The 11,078-nt window shown below is 35.1% G+C and overlaps 1 long non-coding RNA gene across 1 annotated transcript; it reads right to left on the bottom strand.

Annotated features, from left to right (window-relative positions):
* Positions 1-1,959: 1,959 nt before the first annotated feature.
* LOC143611796 (uncharacterized) lies at positions 1,960-2,748 on the bottom strand. Its single transcript, XR_013149833.1, has 3 exons — positions 2,693-2,748; positions 2,129-2,224; positions 1,960-2,027 (listed from the first exon to the last, which is right to left on the bottom strand). It is a non-coding gene; the product is annotated as an uncharacterized LOC143611796 (long non-coding RNA).
* Between the last annotated feature and the right edge of the window lie 8,330 nt (positions 2,749-11,078).

The following is an 11,078-nucleotide window of genomic DNA, read 5'->3' as shown; positions in this document are numbered from 1 at the left end:
CAAGTTTTGAAGCTACAACTCAAGGCCCAACCCAAGCCCACAAGTTAGAAGCCTTGTATAATATTATATTAAGATAATTAATTGAGTTTTCTGCGATAATCCAGCCAACAAACCCGAAAATAATAAAACCCTAGCCTCTTCTATAGTTCCGATCGGAACTACTGTAGCAGCAGAAAAAAAAAAAGAAGAAAAGGCGGCTGTGGCGGCTGGAGAGGAAGAAGAACATCAAGGGGTATCTTGGCACATCAGCTAGGCATCTTATACATCGTTTATTTCAGCCATAAACCCTAAGTAATTATCCTTAAACTTTGCTTATTGTTCAAGAACCCTAACTTTGTTGAATTAATCTTTTGCTTTGGATTGTTTTGCAAGTGATTGATAGTTTGACTTGTGATTGATTGTGTTTGAATCTTGAATGAATTTGATCATGTTTAAGTTGATGTTTGTGATGTTTTTCTTAAGTATACATGGCTGTCCAAAATCTATGAGTAGCTAAACTTGCTTGTTCTGCCTAGGATAGATGATTGTTGAGTAGTTTAGACTTGTATAATGGATTGTTAGTGTTCAAGACTCGAATTATTGATGTAAAGTTTAACTAAACCATAGATTAGATTGTGTGTGATGGCTGTGTTTTATGTGTTATTACTTATAATCCTCTTGCATTAGTTAATTGAATTAGTTTTGATTAATTGATTGCTTGTTAGACTCTTGACTTGGTGTTTAGGGTTTATTTGCGGGGTGTACAACCGTAGGGATAAGTGGGTAATATAAATCATCTAAAATCAGTTAAAATACACATTCTTTGAGACCGAGAGACGATAAAAAGTAATATTGTCTCGTTGCTTTTACTTGTTAGAATTAAGACCGCGCGAGAGCGGGTTTTTGTCTTGTCGAGTTTGAGTGTTTATGTGCAATTAGTTGGTTTAATTTGGGTTAAGTTAAATTATTCCTCTATCCTTGGTGACATAGTATTTGTCTCCATTAGGATAGTGTGTCGATGAGACCGAGAGGAGAGTCGACATTTGACTTTCTTAAACAAGTTTTAGTTGTGTCATCTTTTATAACCTGCGTCGTGAATATTTTCAATCCGTTGTCTTGTTATTTCTGTCAACATGATTCATTCCTAGGTAGACGTCTTTATATATTGAATTTAAACCAAAGTTTTCAAAGTTTTGTCAAAAGTTTTCATTCAGTTAAGTTAAGTAGTTAAATTAAATTCTAAAATAAATCAATTAAATGTTTTGGTGAGTCTTGGTTAGAGTTTAGTAATTATAAACGTTTTCACGTGTCTTCGAGTTCGATATCCGGACTTTCCTCATCTTTGCTATACGCGACCGGTACACTTACCGTTTGTGTGAACTAGGATAGATTGTTTGGTTTTTAAAGCTTAGTTGCGACTTGTGTTTTATTTATATATATATTTTCGCACATCATGAGTGCAACATGAGCCTCTATTTATAGGTAGTCTGGAGTGAGAGGCAAGGCCCCGTGCTCCATGAGGCACGGCGCTGTTTCCATGTGTCCAGTCGCATTAAATGCTGCCAAATCGTACATGATGACTCACCACGGGGGCGTGTAACCTGAGGCACGGCCCCGTGCTTTTTAATGACATGTGCTAGATCTTTGTATTATCTGAAAGGTGACCAGGGCCCCGTGGTTGATTGAACACAACCCCGTGCTTTTGTGTCAAGTATTTGTCTTTTCTTGTATACTTTTGTTTTTTCTTGTGTTCAGAAGCATGGGGACGTGGTTCTTTGAGCACGAGGGCATAGTTGATGTTTTTCTTGGGGTTTTCTTTCATTTTTCTTCGTCTTTTCACTTGTTTCTTCGTTTAAGGCTTGAGTTTACCTGAAATTGCATTTCAATGTGATAAGTAGCCTTCTGAGCTATGTTATTTTATAAAGTTGCAAGTTTTAAAGATTATTTGATGCTTAAAAGATATATAATTTTATGTACATCACACTCAGTCAGGAACAACTCAAATGGACCGAACCAAATAGGCCACGTATGGGGCAGACAACGGTCACCTAGCAAAACACATATGTTTTCTGTTAAAATATAAAAATCAATTCAACATCTCCAGGGACAAATTAGTCTTTCAAAAGCATGGTTTAGTTGGATGGTTTACCTTCTATAAAATTGTTGACGGCCCTACAGTGAACAATACGAAGGTACCTCGTCTAACCAGTTCATGTAGTCTTCCTAGCCTCCACATTCCAGTTGTCTAAAAAAATGATGATTAATAACAATCCACAACAAATTAGAATGATTTGCTAACCACATGACAACATATTCAATTTCAACGTATTCTTACTTGGTGATAAATATAATAGATTTTGACAAGGTATATTAAGTAATAAAGTAACCTATTGCACTAACAAAATGCCATTTCTCATGTAATTGTTGGAAGTATTTAGCATGGTGTCTCTCTTTTCAGTTTTCACAGTGACACTTTAGTGGCACAGTAAACTCAAGTTTGGTGAACGATATATTAACTGATGACTACAATTTAGGAACTGCTTGTTTTGATGACTACAATTTAGTGGGTCAAATTAATAGTTAATTATAAAGAGCTTAAATTAAGAACCAAGAATAAAATCTTACGTCATATATCAGGTTCATACAATTACAACATTAACAACAAAGAGTCTAAGCCAAACAGGAATAAATAATTATCAGGTACGTAACTCACAGGCGTGTGATGTTGATGAACACGCAATTCTTGAGATGTTTTCCCATATGTTGACCTGTAGAAACCAAAATGTGAATTTATGTTCTATTATTAATGCAAATTTAGAAGCACTTAAACATCTAAAAAGAAACCCAAAAAGGCATAACTTGGCACCTATTGATAAACTACAACAACATTCGACAAAAGATAGGTTATGGTTTAGGGTTGGTCGGTAATTGAGAGAAAAAACAAAGCTCCGAAACAAAAGCATCCTTAAAAACCGTAAACGGATTCAAAGAGTTAGCTATGCTGCTATAAATAAGAAGTAATAACTTGGATGTTTATAGCTTTCTTATTACAAAGATCAATCAAAAAGTCAATTAAAATCAGATGGCAAATAAGATAGATTGATAAAGAACACATGTAATGCATGATTAGGCAATCGTACCTATGCATGTTCCTTAACCCGCCGCTTCCTCCCTGAATCTCTCGTCGGCCCCTAAATCGATGGAAACCGTAAGTCGATGATGAATCAGTATGTTGGAATCGCTATTTTACCAGGTAGAATCATCGATTAGGTGAAATGAAATCAGTTCTTCAAGCCTTTGATTAGATTTAATTGATGACGATGATAATGAGGGGAGGAAATTGACAGGAGGAGGAGAATACCACATGTAAAGCAACATCAAGCTTCCATAGATTAAACGTTATGCATCACGTTACCTAACACAGATGAATAGTGAAACTCCCTCACGAACAACATCTGCTTTTAAAAATAGACCAGATATGTCGAATCTGAGCTGAGAGATGCTAGGTCTTGCTATCGTGCCTCAGACGCTCTAACTGTGCCTTCATCCACTTCCTATGCTCTTCCACATGGCATGAATCACCGAACCTGCACTCAGGAATAGTAATACTTTGAAAAATGTGTGATTCATTAAGTGAAAGACGCTAACCGAATAGTTAGAGATGCCGCAAGAAAAGATCATATAGCCTAATTGACTGCAAGTTGAATAAGATATGACCCTCTTTAGATTAAACTGCTCTATAACTACTCGATTGATAAGTCTTGCCTAAGTCCTAGACTTGAATGAAGCAGCCTGGCTGAAATTCGTATTTGCTTTTGCTTTTGCTTTACTTCTCTTTCTCTCTTTTCTTAGTTAGCGGCCCCTAAATCTATGGAAATCGTAAGTCAATGATGAATCAGTAAGTTGGAATCGTTATTTGACCGTGTAGAATCATTGATTAGGTGAAATGAAATCAGTTCTTCAAGCCTTTGATTAGACTGAATTGATGATGATGATGATGATGATGATAATGAGGGGAGAAAATTGATAGGAAGAGGAGAACACACATGTAAAGCAACATCAAGCTTCCATAGATTGTACGTTATGCATCACGTTACCTAACACAGATGAATAGTGAAACTCCCTCACAAACAACATCTGCTTTTAATATATATATACATATATATATATAATGGCATTAAATGAATTCTAAATTAATTTGTTTAAATATATATTATTATATAATATAAATGAAAGTTTGGCGACGCCAAGAGTATGATTGATCCATTTGTCATTGTCAGATTTTCTAAATAATTCTTTTTTAATTTTTATAATTAAATTTGTTATTCGTGTCGATTCACCGCCATAATGCCCGAGACCAAAAATGTTCGGGTTTTACCAACTCACCGTTGCAACGCCTGGTATCGAAAACACTCGGGTTTTACCAACACTCGGGTTTAACCGACATTTTTTGTTTTAGTTCCGGTACCGTAAAAATGTAAACGAAATCAACCGAATTTGCGTCGACTCGCCGTCGTCACGCCCATGATTGAAAATGTTATGGTTTTGCCGCCTCACCGCCGTGAAACCTGGTACCTACAACACGTGGGTTGTAGTTTCGTTACCGTAACGAATGTAACCGAAAATGACCAAATTCGCACTGACACACCGTTGCATGACCGGGACTGACAAAGCTCCTATTTTACAGCCCTTGGGTTTTACTAATTCACCGCCATCGTAACGAACATAACGAAAACCAACCGGATGTCGATTTTGTTTTTATTTTATTTTAATTCTGGTACCTTAAAGAACGTGTCGGAAACCAACCGAACTTGCGTAGACTCACTGTCTCAACTCCCGAGATTGACAACGATCGGGTTTTACCAACACTCGAGTTATACCGGCTGACACCACCTCATTGATCCACCTCAATTTTATAATTTTTTGTTTTAATTTTTTTGTTAGTTTCGGTATAATAACTCACGTAACCGAAACCTACTGAATTTGCGTCGACTTACCATATCAACGCTTAGGAATGACAACGCTTGAGTTTTACCACCCCTGGGTTTTACTGACATGTCCGTTGTGCCGGTAAATATACTAGTTATATCTAAATCCCATACCGATTAAAATTTTTAAAAAGTAACTCTAAACCCGTCACATACCCTAATTCAAGGGTGTTTTTCGGGTTTTGGGTTGGGTTATCCAGGTTTGAGCTCAAAGTAAATTGACCCAAGAATCGACTCAAATAAGGTCGGTTGTTTGGGTTAAAAGAGTCAGGTAAATTCGGCCGGGTTTTAAGTTTAACAAGTTAAAAGAAATGTTAATGGTCTTCAACAAAATCATAATAAATAACACCATAATTTAAACATTTATAAGTAAAAAATAAATATAACACTAAACATCTATTTATTACTGTATCCACTTGATGAATAATCATGTCTAAAAGGCATCAATTATATATAGTGCATAATCTGATTGTCCAAAACCAAAAGCAACTAAGTAAATAGATTCACAAACTTATTATTTTGCCATTGTAATTCCCTAAATCCATTAAAGGAACCATAAAGTTTAATCGTATAACGTCAATTCATATCTAAAGAAAAGAACCATAACACATAGCCATACAAGGAACACTTGATAAATAACCATATGAGACCATGTGTAGCGGGACGCCATACCTCCCATGGAACCTCATAGCGTCGAAAACACCACCCCGGGGCGTTATGGACGCTTCCTACATAGCACCAAATGGGGGGAGGTGGAATGTGATTGGTGGATTATTATTTGTTTTTTTATATAAAATATAAATAATAAAATAATAAGGTAAATATTGACAGAGGGCTCTATCTAGTACACCCATTTTAGCCAGAAAGCCCCTATGATGACGTGACGTCATATGACACATAACGCTCCCATATGGGATCCATCCACTACACATGGTCTAAGGGATACTATCACATAACCATATAAGGAACATAGTTTGCTATTACCAAAGTAAGAACACGTCAACTATCATTCGTACAATCCATAGAAGGAACACATGTCTATCGTATAAGCATTCGCATACCAATCACGAGCATTTATGACGCGGAAAGGTATAAGGTACACTGACCTCCCTAATGTCCACATCATGACGTTCTCATATTCTTCATATCAACTTAACATATAAAAATTTAAGTAAATTGTATTATTAAACCACTTACATTTCTACTTTTTTTACTTATCGTTCAATAACTTTCTTATTTAAGAATATCAAAGTAGTCATTTAATGTCTTTCGCGAGTGTGAATACAACCCCAAAACGTTTAAAAGAAAGAGAGGTCTATAACTCACATGGATCATGTTGCATTCGAATTAATAGCAATTCATTGCTTAAAATGGGAAAGGCTAACTGTTTAAAGACATTGATATTGATTAACTGATCTACATAAACTATCTTAATTAACAAGTTTAGTTAACTGACTTAAATCAAGTTGACAAGGTTAACTAAGTTAACGAACCAATGAACCATGTTCATCAGACTCGTCTAAATTTTAAACTTTACTTCCTCATAGGCTAGCCAAACTTGTTAATTATCCAACTTTATTAACGGAGGTAACCGACGTTAACTAAGTTATTTAAATTCCTTTGATTTTACGGGATTCTCTAATTGAACTAACAGAGGCCATTAGTTTAATTTAATAAAACTTGGATCAACTTTGTTAAATTACTAAGCCTTGGATCAGGCCCGATCAGTATATAAAGACTAAAAGGGCTCTACTAAAGGCACCAACAGTGGCTCGAAATGGGCTTCTACAGTAGCCTGCATCTGGGCCTCAAAACTGCTCTCAGTTATTGGATCCATGGGTCGCAGCTCACTGGAATTGGGCTCACAGATGGGCTTGCAGCTCCCATCTAATGGACTCACAGCTCCCATTTCCTTTTCTCTTCCGTTTCCGTAAACTATATTTTAATGCAACTAGATCTTTCATTTCTTTTCATCTTGATTTAAAACCAGGCCTTACAACACAAGATTTGAGTTTAGGCACTGTGTATAGCTCGGTATTCATGAGGATCCATTTTTTGGGCTTGCTTAAGGAAATTTTTGAGACTTTATTACATTACCCCTCTAGATTTAGCACTAATTATACAAATTTTTACGGCAAACTAAATCATTTGATCATCCTTTAAACCAAACATACCTTAAATGAGATCCGGTTTAAGGTTTGATCTTCAATCAACTTGAGTCTAGACGATTTCTTGTTGTTTGGTGTAGTAAGCTTGAACTAAAATCCGTGGTTCTTCGTCTTTTTCTTGAAACCGAAATGGAAAGGAGAATAGGTAGGGGTGTGTGGGTGTGGGTGGGTGTGTGTGTTGTGGTGTTGGTGAAATATGAAGAAGATAGGGGTTTAGCGGTTAAGAATTTAAGGTAGCTTATATACTCTTCGGCTCATGCGCCCTTTAGCCCATTTCAAATAAGTGTCCATTCTTACCAATCCATGGACTAAATATCTTTATGACAAATTAATAATTCCTTACTATTATTTTATAAACTTTATGATGTTACAATCACTAAGTCAACAAACCAAGAAACAATACGAGAATCCGATACCATACAACATCGGATGTGCTTCGAGTTATTCAGGTTGTTCGGGTCAACCTGATTCTTGGTATTGCAACCCATATAATTGACCCAACTATTTAATATCGGGTTTGGGTTAGGAGTTTAATTGGGTTGGGTAAATTTGGGTTGGGTTATTCCAGCCTCTGGTCGCTTCGGGTCGGGTTTGGTAATCGGGTCCTAATAGGACGGGCATATCCCATCCCAAATATTTCGGGTTTCGGTTTTTTCCATTAAATTCGGATTTCATGGCCATCCCTATAATAAAGGAAACTCAAATGAAATAAGTGCGTATGCATCACATATGAAGTATTATGAATAACCGTTCTTAGTATCAAACTTGTGGGTGGCAATGAAACCAAACCCAAATAATTGGGACATGTAATATATGTATCATTATTCCTTAGCGTAGGGAACGAGTTTGAAATTACTTTTGAAATATTTTTTTGAGTTTGAGACGTGTATAGGAATTGTAATATGCTCAATGACTCGATTGGCTACTCGATAAAATAGTTTGTTTACATGATTATATACCCGGATATGACAACTAGAGCAATACTTATTTGTCAAAACTTATTTATACCAATTACTTTTTTGTTACTTATAAGTCAATTGAGAATCTTATGGTAATCAATTTTTTGTAAATAATTAATAGTTACCCGGTACAATTGATTAGTTATATTTGTCAATAACCTATATATATACCTAACGGATTTGGTGTCAGGTATACCCAGGTAGGTACTTTAAAAACCTTGGGTACTTTAAAGCCCTCATTCCAGGTGTCCTACAACCGTTGGACTTATTCATAAACACATTATTTAAATGAAAGAATACTTTCATTGTAGCGAAATTTATAGTCAACAATTCAAATATACTAAACATGTATCTTGTCGTTTTCATAAATTTAAACATAAACACAATCTTGGATGCATGATCTTTGTGGATAACACGGATGCCTGTAAGCTTACTACTAGCCCGAACATTAATTTGTGTGGATACTAAAAGTCAGCTATGTTGAGTGAATTTCAGTTTGACATAAGAAAACAAGTTATCTTTATCCGTTCATTAACATTCATATTATAATAATACACACATACCATACATGACATGATGACCTGCCCATCATACACAACTTAACTTACTTTAATGTACTTAGCTCATTTACATTCAACCATGAGCACGCATATAGTTCGCAATCTATCCCTATGCTCATGTTCATGAACGCATACAATGTTCGTAGTACTTCCCTATGTTAACACGTTTGTGATACATAGAAGATTTGTAATCATTTCCTATACCAGTAAATTCACTTTCACGATACATGCAAGGTTCGCAGTCCGTCCCTATACCGCCACATAATCATAAATGTTCTGAGCATGTACAAGGTTTGTATTCCTTCAATATTTCATAACATACATTCACATTCATTTACATGCACATAGTACGCTCCTTCCTTATACTGACACACACATACATGTTATGAACACATGTAAGGTTCACAGTCCTTCCTTATGTTCATAACATACATAAAGTGACGGAACCAGAACTCTTTAATCAAGGGAGGTCACATTATAATTCTTTTTTATATCTCCATGTACTATTTGAACCCTCTAAATATGATATACCATTAAAATTAATCTGTAACATAGTTATAAAAATTATAAAAGACTAGAAGTAGTAAAGAAAAATAAGGGATCTTAATTCAAATAAATGATAAATTAATGCAACTTAATAAAAAAATTGTTTTTTTTCTATATTAAATAAATAACCTCACATAAACGATAAAACGAATTTAGTGCTTTGCATTTAAAGTATAAATATATAAAATTAAATGGTTTAATTAATATCTTAACATATAAAATAAGCATTCGTAGAAAATTTAATTCACAAATTTTAATAATATAAATAGTTTAAAAAGACAAGAAAACAAAACTAAAACCAAAAGAAAAACAAAAAGTTTTTACATATCTCAACACTTTTCTATATAAAATTAAATACAATAATGAAAAATTTTCTTTTAATAGGTGGGTCAGGTCTTAACTAAAAGGCTAAAAGACCACAATAAACCATTATATTATTTACATCGTACTTCTTCTTTTACATTCTTCCATTTTCCCATTTACGGTTCGTCGGATATTTGCTTTATTGCGGAAATTTTTTACATTTTCTTTCTTTTTCGTCTTCAAGGCTTTGTAGGAGACGAATCAAGAGGGTCCAACTACAAGAAATTTGGTTGGCTGAGAATTCTGAATTAATCTTGAATATTAATAAAGTTAAGGGTTTATTATGTTATATTTATTTTACTTAGTTGAATTGTAGTAGGTTTAGAAAAAGGTGTCTTGGAGAGCAAGTTAAGTAGTTTTATAAATAGAGGTCTAGATTATTATTTTTATTAGAGAGAGTTGAGAGAGAGAGAGTCAAGAGAGAGTCAAGGAGTTTCATCTCCATGTAAGTTTGATAAGTTCGTGAAGTTTGTTTGTTAAGTTCGTTTGATTATATGAAAAGAGTCGCGGGTTGTCACCCCAATATCGCGTGTTTGTTTTTTTGATAAGTTCGTTTGATAGATTGTTTGATCCGTCTAGGCCAACAATTGGTATCAGAGCTTAGGCTCGTTGTTCGACCGAAGTTCGGTAGTCAAGATCACCGTTTTTATTGGTTGTGTTCGTCACCGAGAAAAGGAAAAAAGAAAGTGTAAGGAAGTTTGTTATTTTTTTTCTCTTGAATCGGTGTCATCGGAATTAGGATTGAATTTGTGGTTTACCCAAGAAAAACAAAATCTGTCAAGCAATTTCCTTAATTCTTTTCTTGAAGTTCGTGCGTGGAGATAGAGAATTGTCTTGTATCTTTGGGTGCTTCTGCCCACATCAAAATAACATAACGTATATATAATATTGATATTATTGTGGAGAAAAAGTCTTGCAAATCATATAATCCATTTGTGGTTTGTATTCTGTTGTACGTGCAAACATATAGAAAGAAAAGAGAAGTGTAATTTTACATGGCCGGTGATAAAGAAGGGAATTCAGAGAGTTCAAGAACAATGAAAGAATCGATAGGTGGTTTTGTGTTGAATGCACCGAAGTTAACTTCGACCAATTACGCGTCATGGTCGATTATGGTGAAAATTATTTTGGGTGCGAATGGTTTGCATGATGCGATTGATAAGGAAAAGGGGACTAGAATTGAAGAAAGAAAGAAGTTTATGGCATTGGGTGTTATCTTTCAAACCCTACCTGAAGATGTGATGCTTCAGATGGCCAAGTATTCAGAACCGAAAGATGTTTGGGAAGCGTTAAGAGTTCATTATCTTGGTGCAGAAAGAACTCAGAAAGCTCGTGTTCAAATGCTAAGAACCGAGTTAGATGCATTGAAGATGAGGGAGACAGAAAGTATTGATGATTATGCGGCGAAGTTGGGGGGAGTACAATCAAAGTACAAGAGCTTGGGAGAGGTACTTGAAGAAGAGGTTTTGGTAAGAAAGTTCTTGAACTCTATGCCGGATAAATATTTGCCTGTTG

The sequence above is a fragment of the Bidens hawaiensis genome, unplaced genomic scaffold, assembly GCF_021521415.1.
Source record: "Bidens hawaiensis isolate Kalapana, Puna unplaced genomic scaffold, B.hawaiensis_p1.1 tig00032377_1, whole genome shotgun sequence".
Classification (NCBI taxonomy): Eukaryota; Viridiplantae; Streptophyta; class Magnoliopsida; order Asterales; family Asteraceae; genus Bidens; species Bidens hawaiensis.
This window is presented reverse-complemented; position numbering and strand designations above follow the sequence as displayed.